Source organism: Macaca thibetana, chromosome 11 (assembly GCF_024542745.1).
Source record: "Macaca thibetana thibetana isolate TM-01 chromosome 11, ASM2454274v1, whole genome shotgun sequence".
NCBI lineage: Eukaryota > Metazoa > Chordata > Mammalia > Primates > Cercopithecidae > Macaca > Macaca thibetana.
In genome coordinates this window covers 107,759,460-107,771,581 of record NC_065588.1, presented here as the reverse complement: position 1 = coordinate 107,771,581, position 12,122 = coordinate 107,759,460, and the positions used below count along the sequence as shown (strand labels likewise).

The 12,122-nt window shown below is 46.8% G+C and overlaps 2 protein-coding genes and 1 pseudogene across 14 annotated transcripts in view; 1 reads left to right on the top strand and 2 right to left on the bottom strand.

Moving 5' to 3' along the window:
- ALDH2 (aldehyde dehydrogenase 2 family member) overlaps positions 1-12,122 on the bottom strand; it is a 419,735-nt gene that overhangs the window by 218,492 nt on the left and 189,121 nt on the right. The gene's annotated exons all lie outside the window — the stretch shown is intronic.
- ATXN2 (ataxin 2) overlaps positions 1-12,122 on the top strand; it is a 154,987-nt gene that overhangs the window by 11,320 nt on the left and 131,545 nt on the right. The gene's annotated exons all lie outside the window — the stretch shown is intronic.
- On the bottom strand, positions 8,087-8,672 carry LOC126931526 (interferon-induced transmembrane protein 3-like; annotated as a pseudogene). The gene has a single exon (XR_007717862.1). The product of XR_007717862.1 is annotated as an interferon-induced transmembrane protein 3-like (transcript).

Sequence of the window (12,122 nt, the reverse complement as noted above, 5' to 3'; positions counted from 1 at the left end):
GTTCTCAGGCCCAGGTGATCCTCCCATCTCAGCCTCCTGAGTATCTGAGACCACAGGCATGTGCCACCATGCCCAGCAAAATTTTTGTTTGACTCTGTTGCCCAGGCTGAAGTGCAGTGGTAGGATCTCAGCTCACTGCAATCTCTGCCTCCTGGGTTCAAGTGATTCTCATGCCTCAGCCTCCTGAGTAGCTGGGATTATAGGCATGCGCCCCCACACCTGGCTAATTTTTTTTGTTATTGGTAGAGATGGGGTTTCATCATGTTGGTCAGTCTGGTCTTCAACCCCGACCTCAGGTGATCCACCTACCTTGGCCTCCCAAAGTGTTGGAATTACAGGCATAAGCCACTGCGCCTGGCTTTTTTTTTTTTTTTTTTGTAGGGACAGAGGTTTTAACTTGTTGCCCAGGATGGCCTTGAATTCCTGACCTCAAACAATTTGCCCTCCTTGGCTTCCCAGGGTGCTGGGATTACAGGTGTGAGCCACTATGCCTGGCTGATTTAAATTATTATTATTTGTGTGTGCGTGTGTTGCGGGGTGTCATCCTGTCACCCAGGCCGGAATGCAGTGGTGTGATCTCGGCTCACTGCAACCTCTGCCTCCATAGTTCAAGTGATTGTCCTGCCTCAGCCTCCCGAGTAGCTGGGATTATAGGTGTGTGCCACCACGCCTGGCTAATTTTTGTATTTTTAGTAGAGATGGGGTTTCATCATGTTGGCCAGGCTGGTCTTGGACTCCTGACCTTAGGTGATCCAACTGCCTCGGCCTTCCAAAGTGCTGGGATTACAGGAGTGAGCCACCGTGACCGGCTTGGTTTAGTTTTTGTTTTTATTGTTTTTTTTGAGACGGAGTCTCGCTCTGTCACCCAGGCTGGAGTGCAGTGGTGCCATCTTGGCTCACTGCAAGCTCCGCCCCCCAAGTTCATGCCATCCTTCTGCCTCAGCCTCCCGAGTAGCTGGGACTACAGGTGCCCGCCACCATGCTTGGCTAATTTTTTTTTGTGTATTTTTAGTAGAGACGGGGTTTCACTGTGTTAGCCAGGATGGTCTTGATCTCCTGACCTTGTGATCCGCCTGCCTTGGCTTCCCAAAGTGCTGGGATTACAGGCATGAGCCACCATGCCTGGCCTGGTTTAGTATTTTTATGAGTCTGGGTTGTTAATTAAAACTTGTCACAGCTGTTAACCTTAACTTTTTATTTTTTATTTTTATTTTTTTTGAGACGGAGTCTCGCTCTGTCGCCCAGGCTGGAGTGCAGTGGCGCGATCTCGGCTCACTACAATCTCTGCCTCCTGGGTTAAAGACATTTTTCTGCCTCAGCCTCCTGAGTAGCTGGGACTACAGGCATGCGCCATCTCGCCCAGCTAATTTTTGTATTTTAGTAGAGACTGGGTTTCACCATATTGGCCAGGTTGGTCTCAAACTCCTGGCCTCGAGTGATCCACCTGCCTCAGCCTCCCACGCCTGGCAACCTTGACTTTTTATTTGCTGGTAATTATCTGTGTTTGCATTCATGTGAAAATTTGAAATTCTCATTAACGTTTAACGATACTTACATAGATTGCTTGTAATTTAAACCCTGAAGTTGTGTCAAGTGACTATAAAATGTCAATTTCTTTTATTTATTTATTTATTTATTTATTTTCGTGACAGGATCTGACTCTGTTGCTAAGGCCGGAGTGCAGTGCTGCAAATATGGCTCACTGCAACCTCTGTCTCCCGGGTTCAAGCCATCCTCCCACCTCAGCCTCCTGAGTAGTTGGAACTACTGGTGTGCCCCACAGTGCCCGCCTGGTTTTTTTGTATTTTCAGTAGATGTGGAGTTTTGACATGTTGATCTTGAAATCATAGCCTCGAGTGATCCACCCACCTAGGCCTCCTAACATGCTGGTGTTACAGGCGTGAGCCACTGTGTCCAGCCCGAAAATGTCAGTTTTGTGCCATGATTAATAGCTAACTACATTTTGGGAATGGAATAAAATGTCATTCTGTAATGAAGTCTTTTTAAAACTCATTAGTTGTGGTATGAGGCTTGTTGGCAATATAAGTGAACATGGTTTATTTTTATTAACTGTATCAGAGCTTTAGAATATTGGTCTCCTGAAGCCATTGCCTTGAGAGGCTTTATTGAACAGTGTTGCCAATGATCAAATTTTTTTTTTTTTTCTTTTTTTGAGACTGGATCTTACCCTGTTGGCCAGGTTGGAGTATAGTGGTATGGTCATGGCTCATTTGCAGCCTCAACATCCTGGGCTCAAGCAGTCCTCCTACCTCAGTCTCCTGAGTAGCTGGAACTACAGGTACATGCAGCCATGCCCGGTTTTTGTATATTTTGGAGAGACAGGGTTTAGCCGTGTTGCCCAGGCTGGTCTCAAACTCTTAAATTCAAGTGATCCATCCACCTAGTTTTCCCAAAGTGCTTTAATTACATGCGTGAGGCACCGTGGCTAGCCAGGTCAAATATTTTTCGTTGACATTTTTCATATTGCTTTTTAAAGTCATGTTGAAATGTTCTTAATAATTTTTCTAAGTGGAATTAATCTTGATTATAATTTTAGTTTTTTATAAAGGGCTGGTTTTGAAACACGTACTGCATTTTTCTTTTCGGGTTTATAAACATTTATTGTGGACTTTGTGCAGTTAACTATTTTCATTCCTGAAACGCATTTGGAAATCAGGAATTAAAGACTAAATGTCTTTTCACTGAAGCTTGAGCAAATTATAGAAAGGAGAGGTTGTTTTTTTTTTTTTTTTTTTTTGGTAGAAATGGGGGTCTTGTTATGTTGCCCAGACTGGCCTCCAACTCCTGGGCCTAAACTCCTCCTGCTTCAGCCTCTGGTCTGGAGAGTTCCTTATGGCCTCTTTGAGAACTTACTTTTACTTTACACATGATTCTATCTAGCTTTCTTTTGTGATATACATATTGGCAGCAAGTAGAAAAGTAATATTTTCAGAGGCAGATATATTAACCGCAATGAGAAATAACAGTAGCGTGATAGAAAGTTGAAAGACTTGGCTGGGCACGGTGGATCACTTGAGGTCAGGAGTTTGAGACCAGTCTGGCCAATGTGGTGAAACCCTGTCTCTACTAAAAAACAGAAAAAGGGCTGGGCTTGGTGGCTCACCCCTGTAATCCCAGCACTTTGGGAGGCTGAGGAGGGCAGATCACAAGGTCAAGAGATTGAGACCATCCTGGCCAACAGGGTGAAACCCCATCTCTACTAAAAATACAAAAAAATTAGCTGGGCGTAGTGGTGCATGTCTATAATCCCAGCTACTCAGGAGGCTGAGGCAGGAGAATTGCTTGAACCCAGGAGGCAGAGGTTGCAGTGAGCCGAGATTGGGCCACTGTACTCTAGCCTAGCGACAGAGGGAGACTCCGTCTCAAAAAAAAAAAAAAAAAGAAAAAAAGCCGGGCGTGGGGCAGGACGTGCGCCTGTAATCCCAGCTACTTGGGAGGTTGAAGCAGGAGAATCGCTTGAACCTCAGAGTTGAAGGTTGCAGTGAGCTCAGATTCAGATTGTGTCACTGTGTCCCAGCCTGGGTGACAGAGCGAGACTCTCTGAAAAATACAAAAAACACGTTTGGAAGACTGATGGCTGGGCATGGTGTCTCACACCTGTAATTCCAACACTTTGGGAGGCTGAAGCAGGCAGATTACCTGAGCCCAGGAGTGCAGGTCCAGCCTGGGCAACAAAGGCAATCCCCGTCTCAACAAAAAATATTTATACTAAAAATTTAGCTGGGCGTGGTCATGCACATCTGTAGTCTCAGCTACTTGGGAGGCCGAGGCGAGTGGTTCACTTGAGTCTGGATGTTGAAGTGAGCCGTGATTGCACCAGTGCACTCCAGCCTGGGCATTAAAATGAGACCCTGTCTCAAAAAACAAAACAAAGAGACTGGAGAATTACTAAAAAAAGGACACAAGAGCTCAAAAAATACACCATTCTGGGAGGTTTTTTGTTGTTGTTGTTGTTTTTGAGATGGAGTTTCGCTCTTGTCACCCAGGCTAGAGTGCAGTGGCACCATCTCCTCTCACTGTAGCTCTGCCTTCCGGGTTCAAGCAGTTCTCCTGCCTCAGACTTCTGAGTAGCTGAGATTACAGACATTGGTCACCATGCCCGGCTAATTTTTGTATTTTTAGTAGAGACAGGGTTTCCCCACATTGGCCAGGCTGGTCTTGAACTCCTGATCTCAGGTGATCTGCCTGCCTCAGCCTTCCAAAATGCTGGGACCACAGGCGTGAGCCAATGCACCTGGCTTTTTTTTTTTTTTTTTTTTTTTGAGAGGGAGTCTCGCTCTGTCGCCCAGGCTGGAGTGCGGTGGCGCGATCTCTGCTCACTGCAAGCTCCGCCTCCCAGGTTCACGCCATTCTCCCGCCTCAGCCTCCCGAGTAGCTGGGACTACAGGCGCCCGCCACCTCGCCCGGCTAGTTTTTTGTATTTTTTAGTAGAGACGGGGTTTCACCGGGTTAGCCAGGATGGTCTCGATTTCCTGACCTCGTGATCCGCCCGTCTCGGCCTCCCAAAGTGCTGGGATTACAGGCTTGAGCCACCGCGCCCGGCCTTTTTTTTTTTTTTTGAGACAGAGTCTCACTGTGTCGCCCAGACTGGGGTGCAGTGGCGCGATCTTGGCTCACTGCAAGCTCCGCCTCCCGGGTTCACGCCATTCTCCCGCCTCAGCCTCCGAGTAGCTGAGACTACAGGCGCCCACCACCACGCCAGGCTAGTTTTTTGCATTTTTGGTAGAGACGGGGTTTCACCATGTTAGCCAGGTTGGTCTCGATCTCCTGACCTCGTGATCCACCCGCCTCAGCCTCCCAAAGTGCTGGGATTACAGGCTTGAGCCACCGTGCCCGGCCAACACCTGGCTTTTTTTTTTGACATAGAATCTTGCTCTGTTGCCCAGGCTGGAGTGCAGTAGTACAATCTTGGCTCACTGCAACCTCTGCCTCCCAGCTTCAAGCGATTCTCCTGCCTCTGCCTCCTGAGTAGTTGGGATTACAGGTGCCCACCACCACACACGGCTAATTTTTGTATTTTTGGTAGAGATGGGGTTTTGCCATTTTGGACAGTCTGGTCTTGAACTCCTGACCTCAGGTGATCCACCCACCTAGGCCTCCCAAAGTGCTGGGATTACAGGCATGAGCCATCACTCCTGGCCTGGGAGTTTTGACTAAGTTTGTAGCTGTATACTTTAGGCCCTAAGGGCATTACTGTTTTATAGCACAATGTAGTTAATTAATGTGCTCATAATGGTGACTCATAACGCCAGGTTAAATGATTTTTTTATATCTCCCAGACAAGTATTTTTCAATCGGCGGGTCATGACCCCTTAGTAGATTGTGAAATTACATTAGTGGATTATGACAAGCATTTTTAGAAAAATGAATAGGAAGTGTTAGGACACACTGCATTATTGAAATAATTGTTTCTGAGATGGCGTTTCACTCTTAGTTGCCGAGGCTGGAGTGCAGTGGCCCAATCTGCCTCCTGGATTCAAGCAGTTCTCCTGCCTCAGCCTCCTGATTAGCTGGGATTACAGACATGGGCCACCACGCCTGGCTAATTTTGTAGTTTAGTAGAGACAGGGTTTCTCCTTGTTGGTCAGGCTGGTCTCGAACTCCTGACCTCAGGTGATCCACCTTCCTCGGCCTTCCAAAGTGCTGGGATTACAGGCGTGAGCTATCATGCCTGACCTAATTTTTGTATTTTTAGTAGAGATGGGGTTTCACCATGTTGGCCAGGATGGTCTTGATCTCTTGACCTTGTAATCCACCTGCCTCGGCTTCCCAAAGTGCTGGGATTACAGGTGTGAGCCACTGCGCCCAGCTGCCAAGAATTGTTTTAAGCTTTGGTTTGAGTTAATGTATATATACTGCATTGTAATTCAAAATGTAGTTTTTGGCCAACTCTAGGCACATTGCCTATGGACTAGTCCTGCTCTGCCTTGAGCAGCAATGGTTCAATTAATTTTTTTTTTTTTTCCTTTTTTTGAGACAGGGTCTTTGTCACCAAGGCTAGAATGCAGTGGTGCAGTCTCGGCTCACTGCAATCTCTGTCTCCTGGGCTCAAGCGATCCTCCCACCTCAGCCTCCTGAGTGACTGGGACTACAGGAGCACGCCCCCATGCCTGGCTAATTTTTGTATTTTTTGTAGAGATGGGGTTTTGCCATGTTGTTCAGGCTGGTCTTGAACTCTGGAGCTCAGGTGATCCACCCACCTTGGCATTCAGAAATGCTGGGATTACAGGGATGTGCCACCGCACCTAGCCCAAAATTTTTTAAAGTAATTTTTTATTGATACAGTCAGAAAGTTACTGCTTTAGAGCTACAGAAATGCAGTTAAAGGTTTGAGGAAGAGTTTTGAGGTTATATCTAAGCTAGGGTTGTCAGATTTGGGAAATAAAAATACAAGACACTCAGTTAAATTTGAATTTTTGATGAACATTGACTAATTTTTTAGTATAATTGTGTATCAAATTGCATAGAAGAAAGTTACTTATCTAAAGTTGAAATTTAACTGAGCATCTTGTATTTTATCTGGCAGCTCCAGTCTAAGCTGGAATCATGGCTCACTCTTTTTTTTTTTTTTTTTTCCAGTCGTAGTCTTGCTGTGTTGCCCAGGCTGGAGTGCAATGGTGTGATCTTGGCTCACTGCAACCTCAGCCTCCTGGGTTCAAGTGATTCTCCTGCCTCAGTCTCCCAAATAGTTGGGATTACAAGGACCCACCACCATGCCCAGCTAATTTTTGTGTTTTTAATAGAGACAGGGTTTTGCCATGTTGTTCAGGCTGGTCTTGAACTCCTGACCTCAGGTGGTCCGCCCGCCTCGGCCTCCCAACGTGTTGGGATTACAGGCATCAGCTACCGCTCCCGGCCATGGTTCACTCTTTAGTAATTAAATTTAAGTTCTATGAAAGCAGGAACTTTGTTTTATTCACTATTGATTGTATCCCTGTTTCTTGGATGGTTGGCACTTACTACTTGGTCAGAAGTTTGGGCAAGTTACTCAGCCACTCTCAGGCTTAGTTTATTTATTAAAAGAGAAAGAATTCCTTCCTTGGCTGGGCACGGTGGCTCATGCCTGTAATCCCAGCACTTTGGGAGGCCGTGGCGGGCGGATCATGAGGTCAGGAGATCAAGACCAACCTGGCCAACGTGGTGAAAACTCATCTCTACTAAAATACAAAAAATTAGCTGGGCGTGGTGGTATGCATCTGTAGTCCCGGCTACTTGGGAGGCTGAGGCAGGGGAATCGCTTGAACCCAGGAGGTGGAGGTTGCAGTGAGCCGAGATCGCGCCACTGCACTCCAGCCTGGGTGACAGAGCGAGTCTCTGTCTTGAAAAAAAAAAAAAACAAAAAGGGAAACAATACCTTCTTTATAAAGTGAGATACTAAAGTCTTAATATTTTCTGTTTTTATGTATTCATTTTTTGAGATGGGATCTTGCTTTATTGCCCAGGTTGGAGTACAGTATTGCGATCATGGCTTATTGCAGCCTCAAGTGATCCTCCCGTCTCAGCCTCCTGAGTAGCTGGGACCACAGGCACATGCACCATTACACCCTTCAATTTTTTTTTTGTTTTCTTGTTTTGTTTTGGAGACACTGTCTCGCTCTGTCACCCAGGCTGGAGTGCGGTGGTGCAATTTCTGCTCACTCCAACCTCCACCTCCCGAGTTCAAGCAGTTCTCATGCTTCATCCTCCTGAGTAGCTTGGTAACACATGCGTGCACCATCATGCCTGGTTAATTTTTTGTATTTTTAGTAGAGACAGGGTCTTACCATGTTGCCCAGGTTGGCCTCAAACTCTTGAGCTCAAGTGATCTGCCTGCCTTGGCCTCCCAAAGTGCTGCTCCCTACAATTTAAAAAATTTTTTGTAGAGACAGTCTCACTGTTACCCAGGCTGGTTTTGAACTTCTGCCCTCAAGTAGTCCTCTTGCCTTGGCCTCCCAAAGTGTTGGGGTTAAGGCTGTGAGCCAGCACACTCAGCCTAGATTATTCTTACGTTCTGTTCTTGGCACATAGTAGATGTTCAACAATGTAGAGTCAAACACATTTGGAGTTGAAATGACTCTGGTGTTTGTTTTGTTTTGTTTTTTAACCAGAAACACGAGCACTTTATTGAATGCCATTGTAGAAAAGTGTGTGAGGATAAAGGGCTGATACAGGACTTGGCTTTGGGGGCAGGGCGAGGAATGGAAGGTGGAGTATGTGGGATTCAGATCATGGGCAGAGCTCCTGGCCTAGATGATGCCTCCTGATCTATTGATAGACATGAAAGATCAACACTAGGATGATGATGAGCAGAATGGTCATGATGATGTGCACAGTCAGGTCCCAGATGTTCAGGCACTTGGCGGTGGAGGTGTAGGTGTAGGCCTGGGCCCTGGTCAGGTCGCCAACCATTTTCCTGTCCCTAGACTTCACAGAGTAGACCAGTGCTATGAAGCCCAGGCAGCAGGAGTTCATGAAGTAGGTGTTGAACAGGGACCAGACAACATGGTCGGGCATGGAGTTCTCGCTGTGGATGTAGATCATGGTGGACATCAGGGGAGCATGGTTGTGGGGCACCCCCAGCACAGCCACCTCTTGCTCCTCCTTGAGCATCTCATAGTTAGGGGGATGGCCGATGTTGGTGGGAGTGAAGAGGTTTGGACAGTGTGGTTCATGGTGTCCAGGGAAGACCAGCTGTGGTCGGGTTGCTGGGCTGGTTCTCAGTGGGCCCCTCCCTTTGCCTGATAGTTTGGATTTCTCTGGCTCTGGTGGTTTTTTAGTACTCATTCTATTTACAGGTGAATAAATTGAGACCAAGAGGGTTATTTGCCAGAGTGTCTCCTCATTGGCTGCATAACTGACATTAGAATCTGATGTACTTCTATTTCTAATACATTGCTTTTTTTTTTTTTTTTTTTTTTTTTTTTTGAGATGGAGTCTCGCTCTGTTGCCGAGACTGGAGTGCCGTGGTGCAATCCTGACTCATTGCAACCTCCCTCTCCCAGGTTCAAGCTATTCCCCTGTCTTAACCTCCCAAGTAGCTGGTACTACAGGCACCTGCCACCATGGTCAGCTAAGTTTTATATTTTAGTAGAGACGGGGTATCAACATGTTGGCCAGGCTGGTCTCGAACTCATGACCTTAGGTGATCCACCTGCCTCTGCCTCCCAAAGTGCTGGGATTACAGTCATCAGCCACCACGCCTGGCCTTTCACTGTCATTTTTCTTTTTCTTCATCCTTCCTTTCCTTTCTTCTTTTCTCCCCTCCCTGCTGCCTCCTCCCCTCACTCCCTCCCCCCCTTCCTTCCTTTCTCTACCTCTTTTTATTTCTTCTTTTATTTTTCTTTCTCTGTCTCTCCCACCCCTTCCTCTCTCCCCCACCCCCCACCTACTCTCTCCCCCTGCCGTTTTGTTCCTAAGAGACAGGGTCTTATTATGTTGCTCAGGCTGACCTTTAACTCCTGAGCCCAGATGATTCTGCCTCAGGCTGACCTTTAACTCCTGAGCCCAGATGATTCTGCCTCCTGAGTAGCTGGGACTACACCCACCTCCCATTGTCATCTTTTGTTTTTTTGGAGACAGAGTCTTTCTCTGTTGCTCAGGGTGGAGTGTAGTGGCACGATCATAGCTTACTGTAACTGTGTAACCTCGAATTCTTGGGCTCAAGCATTCATCCCACCTCAGCTTGCTGAGTACCTGGCCTGGGGCTACAGGTGTGTATCACCATGTCCAGCTAATTCCCCCCCCCCCCCCCCGGAGACAGGATCTTGCTCTGTTGCCCAGGCTGGTGTCGAACTCCTGGGCTCAAGTGAACCTCCTACCTTGGCTTTCCAAAGTGTTGGAAGGGATTACAGGCATGAGCCACTGCACCCAGCCTCCTCTTTCTTCCCATTTAACTCCTAACCACACCGAACTTTCTGTCTGCAGAGAGGAGCATTGGTCAACAGTTCACAAAATGGCTAGGCATGATGGCGTGCACCCATAGTCCCAGCTACTTGGGGAGCTGAGGTGGGAGGATCGCTGGAACCTGGGAGTTCAAGGCGCTGGGCAACACAGCAAGATGTCATCTCTGGCTGGGCCTGGTGGCTCACACCTGTAATCCCAGCACTTTGGGAGGCTGAGGTGGGTGGATCACCAGAGGTCAGGAGTTCAAGACCAGCCTGGCCAACATGGTGAGACCCCCATGTCTACTAAAAATACAAAAATTAGCTGGGCACAGTGGCGCGCTCCTGTAATCCCAGCTACTCGAGGGGGCTGAGACAGGAGAATCGCTTGAACCCAGGAGGCAGAGGTTGCAGTGAGCCAAGATCGAGCCACTGCACTCCAGCCTGGGTGACATAGTGAGACTCTGTCTCAAAATAAAAGGAAGTCATCTGTACTATTGCATGTTACTCAGTAGTTTCTTTCTCTTTATTGTTGAGTAGTAGTCTATTATATGCATGTACCAGTTTGTTCATCTACTGGTGGACATTGAGTTAGCAGGTTTTGGCTATTAAAAATAAAGCTGGAGGCCAGGTGCGATGTCTCACGCCTATAGTCCCAGCACTTTGGGAGGCCGAGGCAGGCGAATCATCTAAGGTTGGGAGTTTGAGACCAGCCTGACTGACATGGAGAAACCCCATCTCTACTAAAAATATGAAGTTAGCCAGGCGTGGTGGCGCATGCCTGTAAACCCAGCCAGGAGGCTGAGGCAATAGAATTGCTTGAACCCGGGAGGTGGAGGTTGCAGTCAGCTGAGATTGCACCATTGCACACTCCGGCCTGGGCAACAACAGCGAAACTCTTGTCTCAAAAAAAAAAAAAAAAAATAAAGCTGGTGTGAATATTTATGTACAAGTTTTGTGTGAACATACGATTTTATTTCTCTTGGTTGGCATGCATGGAAATGAGATTGCTGGGTTTTGTGGAAAGTGTTTATTTTTCCAGGGTACATATAATCCTGTGAGTGTTTATTTAATTTTAAAAGTAATTGCTAAACTGTTTGCTAAAGTGACTGTACTATATTTTCTTCCCCTAACAGTGTATTAATTTTTTTTTTTTTTGAGACAGGGTCTTGCTCTGTCACCCAGGGTGGAGTGCAGTGGTGCGATATTGTCTTACTGCAACATTGACCTCCTGGGCTCAAGTGATCCTCCTGCCTCAGCCTCCTGGCTGGGACCACAGGTGTGTACCACCACACCTGGTAATTTGCTTTGATTTTTAGTAGAGAAGAGGTCTCACTATGTTGCCCTGACTGGTGTTGAACTCTTGGGCTCAAGTGATTCGTCTACCTCAGCCTCCCAAAGTGCTGGGATTACACGAGTGAACCACTGTGCCTGGCCTCATTGTGGGTTTCTTTTGCATTTCCCTAATGCAAAGTGATATTGAGCATCTTTTCATGTGTTTATTTGACATTCATACCATCTTTGGTGATGAGAAACTGTGTTTATGCATTGCTTAATGATGGGGATGTGTTGTGAGAAATTTTTTAGGTGATCACATCATTGTGCAAATATAGAGTATACTTACACAAGCCTAGATGGTATACCTACTACACACATAGGCTGTGGTACACAGTATTACTCTTAGGCTACAAATCTATATAGCATGTTACTGTACTGAATATTGTTGGCAGTGGTAACATAATGTTTTTTTTTTTTTTTTTTTTTTTTTTTTTTTTTTTTTTTGGAGACGGAGTCTCGCTCTATCCCCCAGGCTGGAGTGCAGTGGCCGGATCGCAGCTCACTGCAAGCTCCGCCTCCCGGGTTTACGCCATTCTCCTGCCTCAGCCTCCCGAGTAGCTGGGACTACAGGCGCCCGCCACCTCGCCCAGCTAGTTTTTTGTATTTTTTAGTAGAGACGGGGTTTCACCGTGCTAGCCAGGATGGTCTCGATCTCCTGACCTTGTGATCCGCCCGTCTCGGCCTCCCAAAGTGCTGGGATTACAGGCTTGAGCCACCGCGCCCGGCCCCTAATAATGTTAAGTATTTATGTATCTAAACATATCTAAACATAGAAAAGGTAAGTAAAAATACAGCATAGAAGATAGAAGTGGTATATCTGAATAGGTCACTTACCATGAATGGAGCTTGCAGGACAGGAAGTTGCTTGGGATGAGTCATTGTATGAGTGGTGTGTGAATGTGC